Here is a 20910-nt window from a genome sequence, read left to right as displayed (position 1 = left end):
ATTATTATTTTTATACTATTATTATTATTTTTGTTGTTATTATTATTATTATTATTATTATTATTATTATTAATATTATTATTATTATTATTATTATTATTATTATTATTATTATTTTGTTATTATTATTATTATTATTATTATTATTATTATTATTATTATTATTATTATTATTATTTTTATTATTATTATTTTTGTTGTTATTATTAATTATTGTTATTATTATTGTCATTATTGTTATTATTGCTGTTGTTATTATTATTATTATTAGTATTTTTTTAAATATTATTATTGTTGTTAGTGATGTTAATATTATTATTTATTCTTATTATTATTATTATTATTATTATTATTATTATTATTATTATTATTATTATTATTATTTAAATTTTGTGAAAGATTTTTAATATTAACATTATTATTAATTATTATTTCTATCATTATTACCATCAGTATTTTTCAGTGTAGTCACCTTATCGAACATGCAGCACACGTGCACCGCCTCACAGTTATCAGTGTAAAAAGGGAATATTTCTCATAAATCAGTTTGGTGGAGCAATGAGGCTGCAGCATACTTCTCAGGCAGGGCTCCTGATATAGAAATTCTGTAATGTTGTAATGCTTTTATATTGTGAACGTCACTATAATGCACATGTACCTATATTGACCACTACCTGTGTATATGGTGTAGCGTCACTATCACTCATTACGGTACCTTTATGGTGTTGCGGTACTATCTCTCTATATAAGGTACCTTCATGGTGTAGCGTCACTCACTCACTATAAGGTACCGTTATGGTGTAGCATCACTGTCACTCAATATGAGGTTACCTATGTGGTGTAGCGTCACTATCACACACTATAAGGTTCCTATATGGTGTTGCGTCACTATCACACACTACAGTATAGACCAGTGTTTCTCAAACGTCTTCACTTCATTCCCCCCATGAGGAACTCTCAACATGGCCCCCTTCAGTTCTCTCCCAAGCCCCTCACAAATAATGATGAAAATAAACTGTTTTGGTTCAGTTCCTTTATTTTAATGTTTACAATCATCAAACAGAATGCATATTTTGTTACAGTTCAAGGAATGGATGACATTGTTTCCTTTCGGTCAGTCGACTGATTCGAGGTTGAGTCACTGATAAAGCACATCTCATGTCTGGGTCCACATGTAACTGGTTTCGGCTTTTATTCTTTATTTGAAGATGGGTGGAGAAACCAGATTCACATAAATAAGTAGTAGAAAATGGCAAGAGGACTCGAAGTGCGATCTCACTAACTTTTGGATATGACTGATACATTGAGCATCAGAATAGCCAGAGATTTTTCTCCATAGAGGTCTCTGGCAACAGATTCGTTCCTGAGATCGAGGAATTCGTCCTGAATATCGTCGGGGATGGCAGCAATATCAAGAGTGCCAGAGAAAAGATTCCTCACCAATTTCCCTTCTTCCTCCTCGAATTCTGGGAAGTACCTTTTGAGCTCACTTTCCAAGGATTTCAAGTGCTGAATTATTTCATTTTTGAGTGATGGGTCAAGTAGATGATCCTCCCCCTCGATCTCCCCACCCTCCCCGATCTCCCACCCTCCCCCTCGATCTCCCCTCCCCTCGATCTCCCCACCCTCCCCCTCGATCTCCCACCCTCCCCCTCGATCTCCCACCCTCCACCTCTTTCTCTCAACCTCACCCTCGACCTCTCAACCTTACCCTTTGGTCTTGATTGATGTCTTTCATGGGTTGGTCTCCGAGAATGACCTTTGTAAAGTGATTACTTGGTCCCTGGAGCGTGAGGGTGACACCTCCTACTAGGGTCAGAAGTGTGGTACTGAGGGTGACGTGGTGATGGTGAAGTGATAGTGAGGAAAGTGTGGTGATGGTAAAGGTGGTGTGGTGATTGGTGACGGTGAAGTGATAGTAATTGTAAAGGTGACGTGATAGTGACTGTGTGGTGATGGTGAGGTGATAGTAAAGGTGACGTGATGGTGAGTTGGTGATGGTGACATGTTACTGGTGAGGGTGAGAACTGTGGTGGGTGATGGTGACGTTGGTAGTGATGGTTAGGGTCTCTGCCCTTGTTGAAGTGATGATGGTGAGGGTCGCTGCTCTGGGTGATGGTGAGGTAATAGTGATGATGTAATATTTGTCGTATCAGGAAGATAAGCAGCTTTCTGGACACACACACACACACACACACACACACACACATTGTACCGAATTTGGGAGAAGAATGTTATCATGTTAATGGTAGAGAGAGAGAGAGATTATCCTTACTTTTTTCAGCTGTAGGGAATACAGAGTGAACGAGCGTGTAAAACTGGTTGTGAGAGCCAGGGAGAGTCAGTGGGGGGGCGGGGTGAGGAGGGGAGGGAGTTGTAGGGGAGAGAAGAAAAGAGTGATGGTAAGGGATGATAGAAGAAGAAAGGGGAGTGAAAGAGAGTAGGAGAAGGGAGTGAGAAAGTGAGTTGAGTCAGAGTGTGTGTGTGTGTGTGGGGAGGATGAAGGAGGCGGTGGACCAGAGCGAGTGGCCAGACACCTGACCTCCTGCTGCCGGGTAGTGTGGAGGTCGCCCCCGGGTATAATGTCCATTATTCCATCACTGGCCGTCCTCTCGGGTTTGCCCACCTGTAACACTCACTCTCTCACTCCCTCATGTTAAGATAATCTTTTAACGTAACCTGTGATCACTGCCACTCTACACCTCGTCAACATCTTTCACTCATATTATACTCATGTGATCATATCCACTCACACAAACATACTATCATAATTTAAATATACCCCGACTTCTTTTACACGTCAAAATATTTTCCATATTTCTCTACAGTTTCGCTTTAAAAGACAAATGTGTAAGCAAGAAAGTGTTTTAATTTTCTCCCACAAATTATAACATTAGGAGCTGTTGTCTACACCAAAGACATCATCTGGTGTCCTGGTAGAGTACCCAGCCCAGGTGAGGGAAAGGTAACTTGTTGAATTATCGGAAAAATAAAAGTATTTAATATTTCTCCAGCTGCTTCGCCTGGCGTTAGGAGACCACCACATGACTGTCAGAAGGCGAGGATACCTGAGTGGCCGCTGGAATAATGATCAGGAATGTGGAGGATTGCGTTCGTCAGCTTCATGCCCGCCTTACCTGATCGATCAACTAACTTTGTATTTACGTGCGTTGATCTGTGTTGGCTTTGTGACGATGAAGCCACAAAATCCCCAGAAAGGAAGGAATCTGTTGTTATAATGTGCCGAGTTGCTCCAGCGACCAGGGTCCTTAAACATGGTTCCCACACTACCCACCAACTTTTAAACTGAACTGCAAACATTCTCTCTAGGCCATCGAGTTAGTGGTCATCCGAGGAATACCATAAAGTGTGCAGGAGGGAGGGAGCATTACGTCAAACATGGCAATATATGACCCACTCGCTCAGCTCCCAGGTGTGACACAATAACTCGCCTCACACCAAAAACTCCTCACATTGTTGACGTCTACCAATTGTTGATGCTAATTATTTCACGGGGGAAGAATTTTAGATACTGGTAAAAATTAGCTTTAGTATTGTTGGTAAAAGGTTAGCTTCTATTGAACAACAACTGTGTGGGGTGGGAGAGGGGGGGAGGAGTTGGTATTTTTATATCGGTGAGATGGAGGACAATGATGTGTTTTGTGTGTACAGTAAGAAATATATGATGAGGGTATAAAGGACAGCATACATTGTTGTTCTTCATTGTTCTCTAACGCTGGAGTCAACCAAAATGTTAAAGGGGCAGTTCTGTTTTAGTGTTTTCCTTTTGGTGTTGCTGATAGTCTTCTGCTGACAAATATTCCTGCTGACAAAACTCCCTTCTGACAAACATCCTTGCTAACAAACCTCCAATTGACAAACTTCCCAGCTGACAAGTTTTCTACATGATAACACATTTTACAGTCAAATTCCTTTTACGAAATGTAGTTTCAATATTATGGAATTCCCGTTATGCTTATCACTACCTGCTTGTGGCTTTTTACGGAACTCTAGTTACGTTAAAGGTGAAGGTGGTGGCGCCATCTACCTCAGCTCACTTCTGTGCTTCACAAGCGAGTTGGTGACTTTTTCCAAGTAATTGTTATTTTACACAGAAAGTCCCTGATGATCTTACAGGTGACAGAATTATATAGTTCATAATTCTTTAGATTATTAAAATGATGTGTAGGTCACGGCACTTCACATCTTCTCAAGGTACGACATGATACAAGTCAACGTTCCAAGATTTACAACAATAAACTGTATTTTACCAGTCTTTCTTAATGTAATGTTTATCGAAGAAGGAATATTGAGGTCTCTGGGTTATATTATAGGTACTTTTTTTTTAAGATGGAGGCGTCTCGTATAACTTGGGAGAGGAACTGACTGACTCACTCCACCCTCGTCGGAGTCATCGCTATTCTGGCCAGGAGCAGTAACACGCGTCCCTGACAACATGAAGCTTGGCCCGAGACGTCACCAGCAGGGTTAACATTGACGTCTGGTGAGATTTTAGTTGGGAATTTGTACAGGACAAGTGAATCAACACGATGGCTTAAGAGGCTCCCGGGTGAACAACGCTTAGCACCAAGAGTTGAAAGATTGACGGTGCTGAGAGTTACTTCATATCACAAAGCTTATAATACACTGCGGACTTAACCACGACCCGTAAAGTTCACGAGGCTGTGCTACCACCTCTGTGGACTTGGAAAATGGATGAACGTACGGGCACTTTTTTCTAAATAATTACCAACACCAAACTATGGTGTGTGTGTGTGTGTGTGTGTGTGTGTGTGTGTGTGTGTACACACACAAGATCCAGGTGTGCATGTCAGACACCGGCTGCGCTCGTTGATATCAGGAAAAATTATATCCGGTACATGTGTAGTCATCCATCTCGTGTGGAGACATATCCTGTGTACGTGTTTATTTATTACTTAATCTTAAATTAAATGAGCTTATAGTAAAACAATATATTTAATTATACACTGAAGTGATAATAGATGTATTTTAGCCTGAATTAACCAGCTTGTACTCTGAGACAGATTTTCTTTCATCGCACAGCCTCAACAGGTCACAACTTCCTGCTTCAAATACCTTCAGTCTTTGGCAAGGGGGACGGGACTCCTCTGAGTAGATTAGAATAGACGGTGACCCCTGTCTGTTCTCTCCCTGCGTCACTCATTTGGAAAAAATGGACTTTGTCTTCACAAACATTCTAGCTGTAGTTTGATGTCATTTTAGGGATCTCTGGTGTTGACATGTCGTGTGACGTCTTAAGAGCGGGTAGGAGCTTCATTAAACACGAAATATCTGAATTCTTCAACGGTTCAGAAATAACCAGGAGTCAGCGTCAAAACTCTTCCGCCAGGACAAACGCGCCCCGGGACCCTGACCCGGCGAGGAGACTGCCATGTTTTTAATGAGAAATCTTGTGACGAAATTGCAAACGACGTTGACATGGGAATATCCGGCCTTGGAGAGTCTTGTAAGAGGAGCAGGTGGTGAGTGAGGAGAGGAGCGCCGGCAGGCAGGTGCAGCTTAGGTTGAAGGTGAAGAAGACAAAATATTTTGACGAAGAGGTAAATGTTTAAGGTTATTGTGGGCGGGATAGTTTACAGGCCATGGGGAGGGGTGAGGCTGCTGGCATTATTCTCCTTGTTATAACGTTAACTTAATTACTCTTCTTACTCGAGAACATTTATTTGTCTTGGTTGATTCATGAATACTGCCAATTGTTTAATAGTTCCTAGTTGTTTACTTATACACTTGTTTGCTTTTTAACCACCCAATCCCCGCCCGCAACACAGATGTATTGACAGGGTGTTTTTTATTTTGGTGAAATAACAGAACTGCAATAAATTTTTTAAACACTAAAATACGGTATTAAATGCTTCATAATAATAATAATAATAATAATAATAATAATAATAATAATAATAATAATAATAATGACGGTGGTGATGATAATGTAGTAGTTTAGTAGCAATAGTAGTGTTTGTATGGCACAGTAGTACACAAGAGGCAGTACCGGAGGGTCGGTGGGATAGGTCGCCGCCTCTTGATCTGAAGCAATTTGTTGACAAACTGTTAGGTGCAATATTTCTTCCTCCTGTTTTTATTTTGTCGTCTTCCTCTTTTTTTCTACCCCCCTTCCTCTTCCTCCTGGTCTACCTCCTCCTCCATGAGGTTTATTCCTCCTTCTCCTTCTCCTGTTTACAGTTATCCTCATTTTTGGTCCTCATTCTCCCCTTTATCCTTTTCTTCCTTCTTCCATTCACCCCCTTCTTCTCTTCCCCTTCCTCCCCTTTTACATCTCTCTCTCTCTCTCTCTCTCTCTCTCTCTCTCTCTCTCTCTCTCTCTCTCTCTCTCTCTCTCTGTTTCTTGTCCTCCCCTCATCTTCGTTGTCCCCAATCTACATCCTCCTCCTCCTCCTCCCAATTCTCTTCATTTCCTCTCCTCCACCCCCATCATCTGTGTTTTCAGTCCCCCGGCCTAACTAAACACAGTTTGCTCGCCCACACGGAGAGAAAGTTTGGAAGCAGATGTAATATAAATTTCACTCGGGCGGCTCTAAAGTGACTTATTTTTGGTATTGATTTTATTTATTTATTTTAATCAGTTTTAAGTTATTTACCAGGTGTGTGTGTGTGTGTGTGTGTGTGTGTGTGTGTGTGTGTGTGTGTGTGTGTGTGTGTGTGTGTGTGTGTGTGTGTGTGTGTGTGTGTGTGTGTGTGTGTGTGTGTGTGTGTGTGTGTGTGATTACACTAAACAACAACGTGTAAAATTTATCAAACAAAGATTCTGTTTATAAATAATTTTGTTATTGGTGTTAATGTAGTTACCCTGATCAAGGGTCATTAACCACCGCTTTCCCTCTACATGAAGCGTCTTGTTAAAGTGGTTAGACGACAAAAGTAGCTGCCGTAGAGTGAACTTTTGTAGGCTTTTGTGGATCATGCGCCTTTAAATGATCCGATTACCTTTTGTAGTTGAGGATTTTTTGTATAATTATTTAACATTTTGAGGCGATTGGGTATGTTCTCCAAAACATTGGTCTGGTTGTGTTTATGTAAAGCTTACTCGTATATTGAGACTGTGATGATGCTTCCTACCATAATGTGTATTTAGCCTAAGTTTAGTGTTAATATTATGTAGTTGGCAGACTTTAATGCTTTGGAGGCAACTAAAAAGCCCTCATTCCTGTTTTGCATTTTAAGATAATTTTTGTTTTTTTTAGTTTATATGTTTAATATCTTCTGCTGATCATTAAGTTTATAGAAGCCTTTTTAAGTGTAGTTTTGTTAATACTTTCAACTAATTAGTCCTGAATTATTTTTTTCAGGTAAGCGTGAGGCGAGAGGTGGACCTGTGTGGTGTGAGGCGGGACAAGGAGTAAGTGTGTGAGTCATTGTGTTTTGTAGTAAGTTATGTGTGTGTGTGTGTGTGTTATTCTGGTCATAGTCTGTGTAAATAAAGTCATCTCCCAAGAGGTATAAGGAACACATCACGTCTCCTTGATGTGTCGGTGATAAAAATAGTGTGTTTCCGTATTTCCTTTTTATTTCCTAACTCGACATCCATTTTGATATCATGTGTCACCGTGTACCACATCTTGAGTCCCTACAGCCACTTGTTAACACATCAGTAAGGATAATAAGTATCGTTATTTCACTATTTTGACTACAGTAGTGATTTTAAAGTATGTGTAAATATATTAATAGTATCAGTTTTGTTTTCCTCTTGAGATATAGTGATTAGTTTAACTCGTGTACAGTACACTTGTCAAGAGGACGTTCCCCACTACTGGAGTACCTCGTTACCTCCACCGAACATTCGACTCTTCTATTCAGCTGCGATCTCGTAGTGAGTTACTGATCTGTTTGTTATTTTTATTCCTCTCCCTCGTGTGTGTAGGATGGATGAAGGAACAGAAAATGTAAAGAAAGGGAGGAGGAGATCTGATAAGATGAGTGGAGAGAGAGAGAGAGAGAGCAGCAGAAATATCAAGTAAATACCACACACACACACACACACACACACACACACACACACACTTCCTCAGTTTGTTTACCACACATACAAGGTACCCAAAAGTAGTTCTGTAACGCAACTTTCTTGGTCAGTCAGTCAGTCAGTGTAGATATTTCAACTAACATAAAACCGCTCCACGCTTTACTAAACTATCTGTGTCACTACAATCTAGCATCGTATAAATAAAATTCCCCCAAAGTTTTTATCTTCGTAATATTTCAGACACATAAACGTATTTCAGTGTGTGTGTGTGTGTGTGTGTGTGTGTGTGTGTGTGTGTGTGTGTGTGTGTGTGTGTGTGTGTGTGTGTGTGTGTGTGTGTGTGTGTGTGTGTGTGTGTGTGTGTGTGTGTGTGTGTGTGTGTGTGTGTGTGTGTGTGTGTGTGTGTGTGTGTGTGTGTGTGTGTGTGTGTGTGTGTGTGTGTGTGTGTGTGTGTGTGTGTGTGTGTGTGTGTCATCTCCCCAGTGCCCGGACTATTTCCTGCTCAGTTTCCTTTACACACAAAATTTGAAGAGAATCTTTTGTAATATCTTCCGTAGTTCTGACTCTTAAACAACAGCAACAAGGCAGTAGAAGATTTAGATGGACTATTTTACTTGTTTCGTAATTTCTAAAGTCGTGTGCTGTGAGAAAGTAAGATCCAGTGATTGTCTTATATCCCTGAGACGCCATTAACTGCGACACACCATCTCATTGTTATTAGAGCTTATTCTTCAACACAAAAAAAAGGAATAAGAAAAGTTGAGATTGTGGTCGTGTAGAGTGATTACATCAATCATAGTGTGTGATGGAGATTGAACAGCGTCTTGGGGTGTGAGTCAATACTTTCTAAACTCTTCTCTGGGTGAGTGGTTGACCTTAGTCTGGCTTCATAGTGGTTCCTACGGTGAATAATTCTCGTAAATCCAAGAGAGAGGAATGATCGTCTAGGTGGTTAAGACGTCGCACAATATTGGCCTTCAGAGACAACATGACACTAAGGAAGGGATTTTGCACCTCACCTCTATCATCATCATCATCACCACCACCTGCACGTTCATCATCATCACCACCACCTGCACCTCACCTCTATTATTACCACCTGCACCCCCATCATCACCACCACCTGTACCTCCATCATCACCACCACCTGCATCTCCCCACCTCTATCATCATCATCACCACCACCTGCACGTTCATCATCATCACCACCTGTACCTCCATCATCACCACCACCCTGTACCTCCATCACCACCACCACCTGTACCTCCATCATCACCACCACCTGTACCTTCATCATCACCCACCACCTGCACCTCACCTCTATTATTACCACCTCCTGCACCCCCATCATCACCACCACCTGTACCTCCATCATCACCACCACCCGCACCTCACCTCTATCATTACCACTACCTGCACCCCCATCATCACCACCACCTGTACCTCCATCATCACCACCACCTGTACCTCCATCATCACCACCTGTGCCTCCATCATCACCACCACCTGCCACTCATACAGGAAGAAGTTCAGTATGTATCACCTTTACATAAGTGGATATAAGATAATGGATCTCATGAACACTACACCCTTCACTTCTTCACCCCTTCACCTTCACCCTTCACCCCTCACCCCACCCCTCCCACCCCGTCATCCATCTACCCACTCATCCGCCCATCCAACTTATTTCACTTAAAGATAAAACACACTAACGCTACCTGGGGATTAGGTTAGGTTAGCGGGAGAGAGCTAAGGCAAGTAAACACACACACACACACACACACACACACACACACACACACACACACTTGTTTATATCCTCAACTTAGTTACGTTGGGTATAAAGTGAATATATTTATTTTCTTAGGAGATGTGTACAATATATTACCTAAGCCAAATGTATACAGCGGTCAATAATCTTATACATATTTATTGCCCTTGGGAAAGATTCTGTTCACCGTATACACCAACGTTCTTACGGGATGTGGGTGCATATAATCCATTAATCGATCTTAAATAGAACGTAATTCGAAACCTGATCAAATACATAGATTTTAATTAAACGAATTGGAAGCTGACTTTTTTGTAAGTATTAATTAAGATAAACTGCTTGGAGATCTAGTGAAGGTCGTCGAATATACATGGAATTAATTGAATAATGGAAAGATGCCTCTGTGCTGGACGTTTTTAAAGAACGCTAAACTCATCAGTCGTGAATAAGATCTTATTTCAAGAACTGGTCTCATCCATGAAAAAAATCGACCAAATTCAATAAGGCGGTGCACCTGTTCCCGCGTGGAAATTGCTTATCTGGCGAGGCTCGGCGCTTCACAAGCCAATTTTGGCGGGAAAAATCTCGAGGACAAGTGAGTTTGGCGAGCTTTGTTGCTGTCTGCTTTTACTCCACCCTCCCTCTCTCCCACTTAACCCCCTCCTTTCTCTTCACTTTACCTTTCCTTCCTTCTCACCCCTCACTTCCCCCCTCCCTCCTCCTCACCCGTCATTTCCCCCTCTCTCCCCTTCACCCTTTCACTTTACCCCTACCTCCTTCTCACCCCTCACTTCCCCCCTCTCTCCTCCTCAACCCTCACTTCACCCTCTCACCTCCTTACCCCTCACACTCCCCTCCTTCCACGTCATCCCTTCACTTTACCCCCACCTCCCCTCACCCCACCTCCCCTCCCCTCCACCTCCCCCTCACCTGTCCTCCCCATCCTTCTTTCTGTCACCTTCATAGTCTCATCGTCACGCTCTACCCGGCGGAACCTCTTTCTCTCCCTTCCTCTTTCCCTCGCTTCATCCTTTCATTTTATCTCGTCCTTCCTTCCTTCCTTCCTTCCATTTCTTCATTTCACCCTTCATTCTCACACTATTCCTTCTCTTCATCCTTGTCTCATCCTTTCTTTTATCTCCCCCTTCTTCCGTCCCTGCCTTTTCGTCCCCTTTCTCCTCATCATCAATCTCACTTTCCATTTATTTCATCTCTCTCTCTCTCTCTCTCTCTCTCTCTCCCTCCCTCCTTTCATCCCCATCCCTCTCTCCTCCTCCTCCTCCTCGGGCGTTGTCGTGCATGGGTTATCAATGGCAAATGTTCTTTTTAATGTCATGAAGAACAATGTGTGAAATTATTGTCATGTCACGCACTTGCCAGTACTTTCATGTCATGCACGTTAGATCAGTGCATGACATGACCAAAAGATTAGTGTTTTTCTATTATTATTAATATTATTATTATTATTATTATTATTATTATTATTATTATTATTATTATTATTATTATTATTATTATTATTATTACTAGTGTTCGTAGTGGCAGCAGCGTATTACTAAGGGTTCTCAGTTCCTCCTCACTCGTCTGGGTCCGACAGACAGCCCCAAAATGGTCTTGTTTTTTACCCACTTGAGTACGTTGGTGGAGATGACTGTATGTGGAGGTGCCCGGCGAGACTTCCTGACCTGCCATTGGTTGAGATGACCTGCGGGGTGAGGCTTCTTCCTGACCTGCCAGTGGTTGAGATGAACTGTATGCAGAGATGACGAGGTGAGGCTTCTTCATGCGTCATTTAAATAGATCTGGAACTAATGTGGTTATGTAATTCTTACCCACCTACCCACTCCCACCCACCTACCCACTCCCACCCTCATTCATCACTCATTTACATACTGTATATAGTTATTCAGGTTTACACACACACACACACACACCAGCATGGCCTATGGGTAGGATTAATGGCCTTTTATTCTATGTATATTATCGAGGTGATGTGTGTGTGTGTGTGTGTGTGTGTGTGTGTGTGTGTGTGTGTGTGTGTGTGTGTGTGTGTGTGTGTGTGTGTGTCTGTGTGTGTGTGTGTTCAGCCATCAGTTCTTGGACCTGCCTGTGGCCGAGGACGGCACTTGGCCGTGTGCAGTACTGGCCAACACTTATTGTTTATTAATATATTAGGCCCAGTAGTGCCTCACCATTAGTTACCTCAGGTTAGGTTACGTTACGTTACGCAAGTTAAGGTAGTTGTGGCGTTTGTGGTGATGGTGTTGTGGAGTTATGGTGTTTGTGGTGTAGAGTTATGGTGTTGATGGTGGTGTGGAGTTATGGTGTTGATGGTGGTGTGGAGTTATGGTGTTGATGGTGGTGTGGAGTTATGAATTAATGATGGGGAGGTGGTGAAGTGAAAACCTCAGTAATAGCCGACACACACCACCAATGATAATCCAAGGTGCTCATTGGCTTCTTCTCCACACTCCTCTTTCAACTCCTCCTCTTTCTCCTATTCTCCCATTTGTCTTCGTGGTGTTAATAGAAGTCCACGTTAAGAGTACCACACACACACATACACACACACACACACACACAGCACACACACATGATGTCATCTATACTATTCATATTAGCATATTAATGACTAAGGACTTTATTAATCCTGATTACTGTTTATGTAAATGTATATTATCGTCCAGTATGGCGTTAGGTTAATGTGAGTGTAATAGTTCTGGGTAATTATGCAACTGTAGTTACTCCCTCCCCGAGAGAGAGAGAGAGAGAGAGAGAGAGAGAGAGAGAGAGAGAGAGAGAGAGAGAGAGAGAGAGAGAGTGGTCTAAATATTTACTTCCTCTCTTTTTACGTACCAGACCCAGACTAACACAATTTTATCTCAATTTTCTGTCACTCATGATTATTGTGTTTATTATCACCACTGACATGGAAGTACTGAACCTCTCGCCTTTTGTGTAGTAACCCACCCACACCTTGTTTACTGATGGTTAGGTTAGGTTAGGTTAGTATTAGGGTGGTTAAGTTAAGGTTATCTTAGGTTAGCATTATAGTAGTTAACCAACAGGTGATATAATCCAGGGGAAGAATATTCAGGTGACCGAATAATCATAACAAGACGGAAACACAAACAATTTGGATAAACTTACAAACAAATATCAATTTCCAACTCAAATCACTTACAAAATCTATTTTAATCTCGAGTCGTTGCAAAAAAAGTGATCAATGTTGCAGTAAGCCAAAGACATAGTCAACTCAACCTAACTTAACCTAATCCAACCTAACCTAACCTAATCCAACCTAACCTAATCCAACCTAATCTAACCAAATCCAACCTAATCCAACCTAACCTAATCCAACCTAACTTAATCCAACCTAACCTAACCTCATCTAACCTAACCTAATCTAACCCAACCCAACCAAACCACATTCAAGCCACACCCTCATGGTATCATTGGGGTGGTTATTCTTCAGGTGATATACGCTGCTGAGGGTGGGGGGGGGTAATCTTCAGGTGATCCAGACCCTCACTGGCGGTACCACACCACACACTGACCGGCCATCCACGCCCCTCCACCCACTAGTGCGTAAGGTGGAGGCTGTGTGAGGCCCAGGGGTGTGATGAAGCCGTAGAGGGGAGCTGGGTGGTGGAGGGAGTGGGTGGTGGAGGGAGTGGGTGGTGGAGGGAGTGGGTGGTGGAGGGAGTGGGTGGCGGAGGGAGTGGGTGGCGGAGGGAGGTGAAGGAGGGGTGGCGGGAGGGAGGGGTGGCGGAGGGAGGGTAGACGAGGCAGATGGAGGGAGTGGGTGGAGGAAGGAGGGGTGGTGGAGGGAGGGTGGTGAGTGGGAGGGGTGGCGGAGGAGGGTGGTGAGGGAGTGGGTGGCGGAGGGAGGGGTGGCGGAGGAGGGGTGGCGGAGGGAGGGTGGTGGAGGGAGGGGTGGCGAAAGGAGGGGTGATGGAGGGAGGGGTGGTGGAGGGAGGGGTGGCGGAGGGAGGGGTGGAGGGAGGGGTGGTGGAGGGAGGTGGTGGAGGAGGGGTGGCGGAGGGAGCGGGTGGCGGAGGCAGCAGGTGGTTAAGGTTGTATGGGTTGTGGATTAATGCATGAAAGAGTGGGGGAGTGATAAGTGGATAGACGGAGTGGATAGTAAGAGGGGTGAGAATTACGGTGTGGGTATTAGCCATTCTCGACCAGGAGAAGCCCCACCTGGTACACACAATCTCTCTCTCTCTCTCTCATATGTAGTGGGGGGTGAGAGACAGACAGGTGTGAGAATGCGGAAGAAATATAGTACAGGTGAAGGGCTTCTTGTGGTGTGTGTGTGTGTGTCGTGGCAGGAAGTTGACATAAAAGTTGCAACACAAATTTGATTTTATTGGAAACCTTTTGACTGTTACATAATACACAACACTTCCTCATGTTCCATCCCACGCTGCTGCCGGTCACGATTCTTTCTTTCTTTCTTTCCTTCTTTCTTTCTTTCTTTCTTTCTTTCTTTCCTTCTTTCTTCGTAAAAATCCAGTCGTGCTTCTCTTTGTCTCTTTTGTTATTCTTTTTTTCCTTGTAGTACAGGATGTTCACTGTCAGTCCAACAAATTAGTGTGTGTGTGTGTGTGTGTGTGTGTGTGTGTGTGTGTGTGTGTGTGTGTGTGTGTGTGTGTGTGTGTGTGTGTGTGTGTGTGTGTGTGTGTGTGTGTGTGTGTGTGTGTGTGTGTGTGTGTGTGTGTGTGTGTGTGTGTGTGTGTGTGTGTGTGTGTGTGTGTGTGTGTGTGTGTGTGTGTGTGTGTGTGTGTGTGTGTGTGTGTGTGTGTGTGTGTGTGTGTGTGAAAATTGTCGTTTGTCTGTCTGGAATCATAATTTAACTCGTTGTCCGCCAGTTTTCGATGGAATGTCTCGTCACTTGGTATAAGCAGTGAGTTGGGTGACGTACAGGTGAGTATGAGGGTAGGTATTGCCCCTTTTCTTCTTCTTCTTCTTTCATACAAGAAGGAAAGAGGAGAATTATTTAAGAGATGAGGGACGGAAGAGGCGAGGTGAGGTGGGGTTGAGAGAGGTGGGGTTGAGAGAGATGGTGTTGATAGAGGTGGGGTTGAGAGAGGTGGGGTTGAGAGAGGTGGGGAGTGAGTGAAGAGGTGAGGGAAAGCTTTTAGAGGGGTGTGTGAGGTGTAAGAAAGGGGTGGGGAAGGTGTGGAAGGGGCAGATGAGGTGTGGGAGAGGTGTGTGAGGGATGAGAGTTGTGTGAAAGGGATGGTAGAGGTGTGAGAGGAATGAAAGAGGGTTAGAGAAGGTGTGTGAGAGTTGTGAGAGGGTTGAGGGGGAGGCAGAGAGAACGTTGCAGTAGTCTGGCTGATCGAAGGCATTTGTAGGTGTTCAGCCGGAACTAGGTGGCCCTGTGTGTGTGTGTGTGTTGGGGAGGTATGTAGCCTATTACCCAGGGGTGCAGGTGTAGACTCTCCCTCAATGGCCGCCATAAGATGGACGTATTCCAGCGAGGAATGGATTACGTTACACTGGCCAGGCTTCCTCCATTCACGACCCTTTCCGAACTTCACGTTAGTAATATTGTCTTTGATCGGGTCCTCCTTTATCCCAGGGCGCCAACTTTTCCTCCTTGGTCAGGAACTTGGTGTCGCCTCCACTTGTGTCTTGCCGGCTACACCTGCGTCCTCATATAACTTTGGCGGTGCAGAATATTTGAATACGTAAACCTGTTCCTCTCCCTGAACTGTGTGGCCACCAGAGAACGTCTTGGTGGTGTGTTGTGTACGTGGTAATGTACTGTATGATGTATTACGTGGGTGGTTACTGTATAATGTATTACGTGGGTGGTTACTGTATGATGTATTACGTGGGTGGTTACTGTATGATGTATTACGTGGGTGGTTACTGTATAATGTATTACGTGGGTGGTTACTGTATGATGTATTACGTGGGTGGTTACTGTATGATGTATTACGTGGGTGGTTACTGTATCATGTATTACGTGGGTGGTTACTGTATGATGTATTACGTGGGTGGTTACGTGGGTGGTTATGTATGTATCATGTATTACGTGGGTGGTTACTGTATGATGTATTACGTGGGTGGTTACTGTATCATGTATTACGTGGGTAGTTACTGTATATATATATATATATATATATTGAGCGTATATATAGTTTTTCGAGTAGTTTTGATACATCACAGTCCAAGACCGGTGTGGCTGGACGCTCAGGTAATGAAATATGGAGAGTAAGATACGTAGACTTATTTACTCTCTCTCTCTCTCTCTCTCTCTCTCTCTCTCTCGATCATCTACATTAATGCTGTTTGTAGACCCAGAGATCTTAGTGGTTTATTTTTATTATTATTTTTTTATTTATTTGTGGAAAATGGTGATTATGATATACCATTTAAGTAAGGGAGGATGGGAATGGCTATTGGAGTGAGTAATAGTTGAAGTGTGTGTGCGTGTGTGCGCGCGCGTGCGCAGGAGTAATAACATTGGAGGCCGTAATGTTAGGTATTCAGCACAGCGCGACTCATCAGACACACCTGAAGGCCCCTTGTGTTAGTTGATCACAGGTGTAGTGTCCCGGAGTGTGTCCGGGCAGAAGAGGGGGGGAATACTGGGTCTCGTCAAGGGATGAATACTGTGTGGCTGGGTCGTGGGGGGCGGGTGGAGCTTACTTGACAGCTTAATACACTGAAATACTAAATTAAATCTGAATTATTATTACGCAAGATAATGTTTTATTTATTGCTTGGGCCTCTTTAATAGCCACAGGAGCTCATTTGACAAACCAATAAACAAACACTAATAAAATACGAACTGTTTATCACCACAAGAATAATATATATATATATATATATATATATATATATATATATATATATATATATATATATATATATATATATATATATATATATATATATATATATATATATATACGTATCTTATTTTTGGGTCATGTTACCCTCTCGCGTACCGGAAACCTTGATATATATGGCTGGGTGAAGGGAGGGGGTGGGGAGGGGGACGTCTCGGTGGCGGGGGATGTAAATACTTGTTATGGTGGACCGGTACTAGTGTTTACCTTGTGACCAGTGTGTGGTGGATCCCTTCACTGTGTACCACCTCCTCTCCCTGTGTTGTGTCGCCGCCCTGAGAACATATTATTTATTGATGTAAATATTATCTTCTCTGGCCGGATAATGACCTTCATGTGCACTAAATATATACACCATTAACTTTATTTTTTGTAAAGGTACGGACCACTTCTCCTGGGTGTGTAGGTGGTTATTGTACCTCTCTTGGACCTGTCTCGCCCTGACGGTAACTACGTGCTTGTTAAGGATAGATGGACCTCAAATTTGAATGGTAGTCAGTATTGTTCTGTACCATAATGACATATAACTCGGGAACAACCTTCTGTATGTTTTTTTTTGTGGATGAATTGTTAAAGAAAATATACAATGGCTTCACTGTTTCCAAAGCTTTTATAAATGAGTGTATATGTTGTATTGTGTGATGGGTATAATGTAAGTCCTGTTTGGTTAAAAAGTGCATAAGGTCCTTTGTTGACGGTTATTTAAGAATTACAAAGAGTTTTATTAAGTCGTCTTTATATTTAATCCTGGTTAATGAAGAAAAATAAATGTATCATTCAGTTTGTTACTACTATTTAAGAAACATAGTAATGTTTTATACAGGGTAGCTATCACACACACACACACACACACACACACACACACACACACACACACTGACCATCACAATGACCTCAACTGCAAATTTGGTGAGAAGCTTTTGCACCATCCTCGACACCGGCTCCTACTACCATCCGAGATCCCTCGTCCGAGAATTTATGTTCGACACCACAACCGCATCCAGCCCATACGAGCACGAACTGATCGCTATAAGAACAGCCCAGTCCCAACCATTGTAAAAATTATCAATAACTTGTAAACAACCAGTGTATTCACTCCCAGTCAATCTTACTTTTTGCACTGTCACTATGTTGAAATGCACTGTAGTTTGAGCTTCTCCCCACCTAGTTATTATATATCATATTCGTATCACTTTCCTGTATTTTACTTGTATATTATTTGTAAATCAAGAGACCCATTCCTCAATTATGTAACTGTATATTTTCAGCCTTCCGGCTGCCATGCTCTGTCAATAAACCGTTAATTATTATTATTATTATTAATTATTATGAGAGTACAGTCGACCCGGTGAAAAAAAAAGAAACATCCTTCTGGTCTAAATTACATATTCATTCAACAATTCATTTGATCAGTGACATTTTATACACGATGAAGAGTTCTGATATCACCAATTAATATCATTTTATTCTCTGATAACTTGCAAATGCCGCCAAACATTACAATATAACCTCACCAGTGGGGCGAATACAGTCCACAGTCACAATACTCGTATATATAAAAGAATTGTCCTTTATACAATGCATAATTATCGTGGGGTTGAAATGAGTGAAAGGTAATATTTTGTTTTGGAGTTTTTCGTTGTGTTGAAAATTAGGATATAATTATTGACCTGTGTGGTGGTTGTTTGTGGCTATGATTGACCTTTGACCTCTGAAGTGGGTGGGTGGTGTATTGACAGGTGTTGGTTAGGTAGGTGGTGAATTGGCAGGTGTTGGGTGGGTGGGTGGGTGGGTGGTGTATTGGCAGGTAAGGGGTAGGTGGGTGTGTATTGGTAGGTGTTGGGTAGGTGGGTGGTGTGCATGACAGGTGCTGGGACTGGGTGCGGGTGGTGTAGTGACAGGAGTTGGGTGGATGGGAGGTGAAAAGCAGGTGTTGGGTGGGTGGGGTGGTGTATTAACTGGTGTTGGGTGGGTGGGGTGGTGTATTGACAGGTGTTGTGGGTGGGTGTGTATTGCGGTTTTGGCTGGGTGGATGGTGTAGTGACAGGTATGTTGATGGGTGGTGTATTGACAGATGTTGGGTAGGCGGGTGGTGTAGTGACAGGTGTTGGGGTGGGTGGGTGGTGAATTGACTGGTGTTGGGGGTGGGTGTATTGGACAGGTGTTGGGTAAGGGGTGGTGTATTGACAGGTTTTGGGTAGGTGGGTGGTGTAGTGACAGGTGTTGGGTGGGTGGGTGGTATAGTGACAGGTGTTGAGTGGGTGGGTGGTGTATTGACAGGTGTTGGGCGAGTGGGTGGTATATTGACAGGTGTAGGATAGTTGGGTGGTGTATTGGCAAGTGTTTGGTGGGTGGGTGGATAGGCGGTAGTTGTCAACATATTCGTGGGTGGCAACTTAATATTGGGCGGCACCGTACTAGTTGGCAGACATACTAGTGGGCGGCCGTTCTCGTGCGTGGCAGTTACTAGTGAGCGGCTGTTCTCGTGGGTGGCAGTTTATAAGTGGGCGACCTTTCTCGTGGGTGGCAGTTTACTAGTGGGCGGCCGTTCTCGTGTGTGACAGTTCACTAGTGGGTGGCAGTCTACTGGTGGGCGGCCGTTCTCGTGGGTGGCAGTTTACTAATGGGCGGCCGTTCTCGTGGGTGGCAGTTTACTAGTGGGAGGCTGTTCTCGTGGGTGGCAGTTTACAAGTGGGTGGCAGTAGCGATGACAGTTAATATTGGACATATCTATCGGAGTTTGTGACCAGTATTGGACATATTTACTATATGTTGACCGGTATTGGACAGTATCATATAGGTAATGGTTAATATTGGACACTATTAAGGTGCTGGACAATATTGGACTTTATAAAGGCGATGGACAAATTGGACAACATTAATCTAGGCATTGGACAATAATGGATAATATTTAAATGAATGGTGGTGGCTGTGGGTATTGGGGTAGTGGTAGGTGGCAGACAATGGCAAATGGTTAGTTAGGTAGTGGTGGTTGTGAATGGTGGTAGTAGTTAGTGGTTATAGTATTGGAATAGGAAATAGTGATAGACGATAGTAGTTAAAGGTGATTGTGGTTGTAATATTGGCTAGAGATAGTGGTAGACGATAGTGGTTGACAGTGGTAGGTTGGTAGTGCTCAATTGTTAACATATGAATCTACGGACTTGATCAACCAAATTTAACTCTTTATTGATCCACACAATAATAATAATAATAATAATAATAATAATAATAATAATAATAATAATAATAATAATAATAATAAACTGACCAACAAAATACTACTACTACTAAATATTGGCCCAAAGCATAATGGCATTTAAGGCGAAGATCTCGTGGCTGGGTTGGAGATTTCCGCCTTACTTAACCTCAATACAAGCCCTCATATTCAACCCAGTGTTCCCATTCCCATAAATAACCTTTTTTTTTCAAATACTTGTAAATTTAATTGTATTTAATATTGCTGGATTAAGGTCATTTCTCCTGTGTGTGTGTGTGTGTGTGTGTGTGTGTGTGTGTGTGTGTGTGTGTGTGTGTACCTCACTCTGGTTTCTCAACATATATTCTGTCTGTCTCGGCGTCACCGCGAGTCAACACCACCAGCACCATCGCTATTACCACCACCAACATCACCTCCCTTTGATGTACGGCCGCCGGGTGAAGTCAGTGTCCACAGTTGGTCTAATTATACAGGTTTTGAGAGGCTGTTGATTATACTCGCTCGTGAGGGTAACCAGAGGCTGACACTGTTTACCTTGTTTGATTCCTTGGTGGTGATGGTGGTAGTGGTGATAGTGGTAGGGGTGGTGATGGTGGTAGTGGTGGTGATGGTGATGGTAGAGGAGGAGAGCAAGGCACCACACAAAGGTTCTGGGAGATGCTGGGAGAGGCGTCATGGAGGGAAGACGGAAGGAGTAGCACCAAAAGTAGCGCGTTAGGATAAAAGATAGATCCCCCCCCCACCCTCTGCCCCCTCTCTTCCCCCCACCCTTCCTTCTCCCTCTTCCCCCCACCCCCTCCCACAAACTCTCCCGGTGACAGGGAAGAAAGGCTCGAGCGTTCCTTCATATTTTCCCTGAGGCTCTGGAGAAAAAAAAATCTGCAAATGAAGAATGTTGTGTGTGTGTGTGTGTGTGTGTGTGTGTGTAAGGTCATGGCCATCTCTAATCTAACACTATAGATCATCTAATTTATGCTGGTCTTCATCTTTCATAAATCTCTCGACTAAGGAGAATCATATTATTCATGTTTTA

General features: G+C 43.0%; 1 long non-coding RNA gene across 3 annotated transcripts in view; it reads left to right on the top strand.

Moving 5' to 3' along the window:
• The first annotated feature begins 4246 nt into the window (after window positions 1-4246).
• LOC121860338 overlaps window positions 4247-20910 on the top strand; it is a 62983-nt gene continuing 46319 nt past the window's right edge. For 2 of the 3 annotated variants that reach the window (XR_006087859.1, XR_006087858.1), the window contains exon 1: window positions 7146-7396. This is a non-coding gene — a long non-coding RNA (uncharacterized LOC121860338). Of the gene's footprint in view, window positions 4505-7145; window positions 7397-20910 lie in introns of those variants that run through there. The other variant, XR_006087860.1, reaches the window with a different exon arrangement.

The sequence above is a fragment of the Homarus americanus genome, unplaced genomic scaffold, assembly GCF_018991925.1.
Source record: "Homarus americanus isolate GMGI-L3 unplaced genomic scaffold, GMGI_Hamer_2.0 scaffold48088, whole genome shotgun sequence".
Taxonomy (NCBI): domain Eukaryota; kingdom Metazoa; phylum Arthropoda; class Malacostraca; order Decapoda; family Nephropidae; genus Homarus; species Homarus americanus.
The sequence above is the reverse complement of the archived record's forward strand: the minus strand, read 5'-3'. Positions and strand labels throughout refer to the sequence as shown.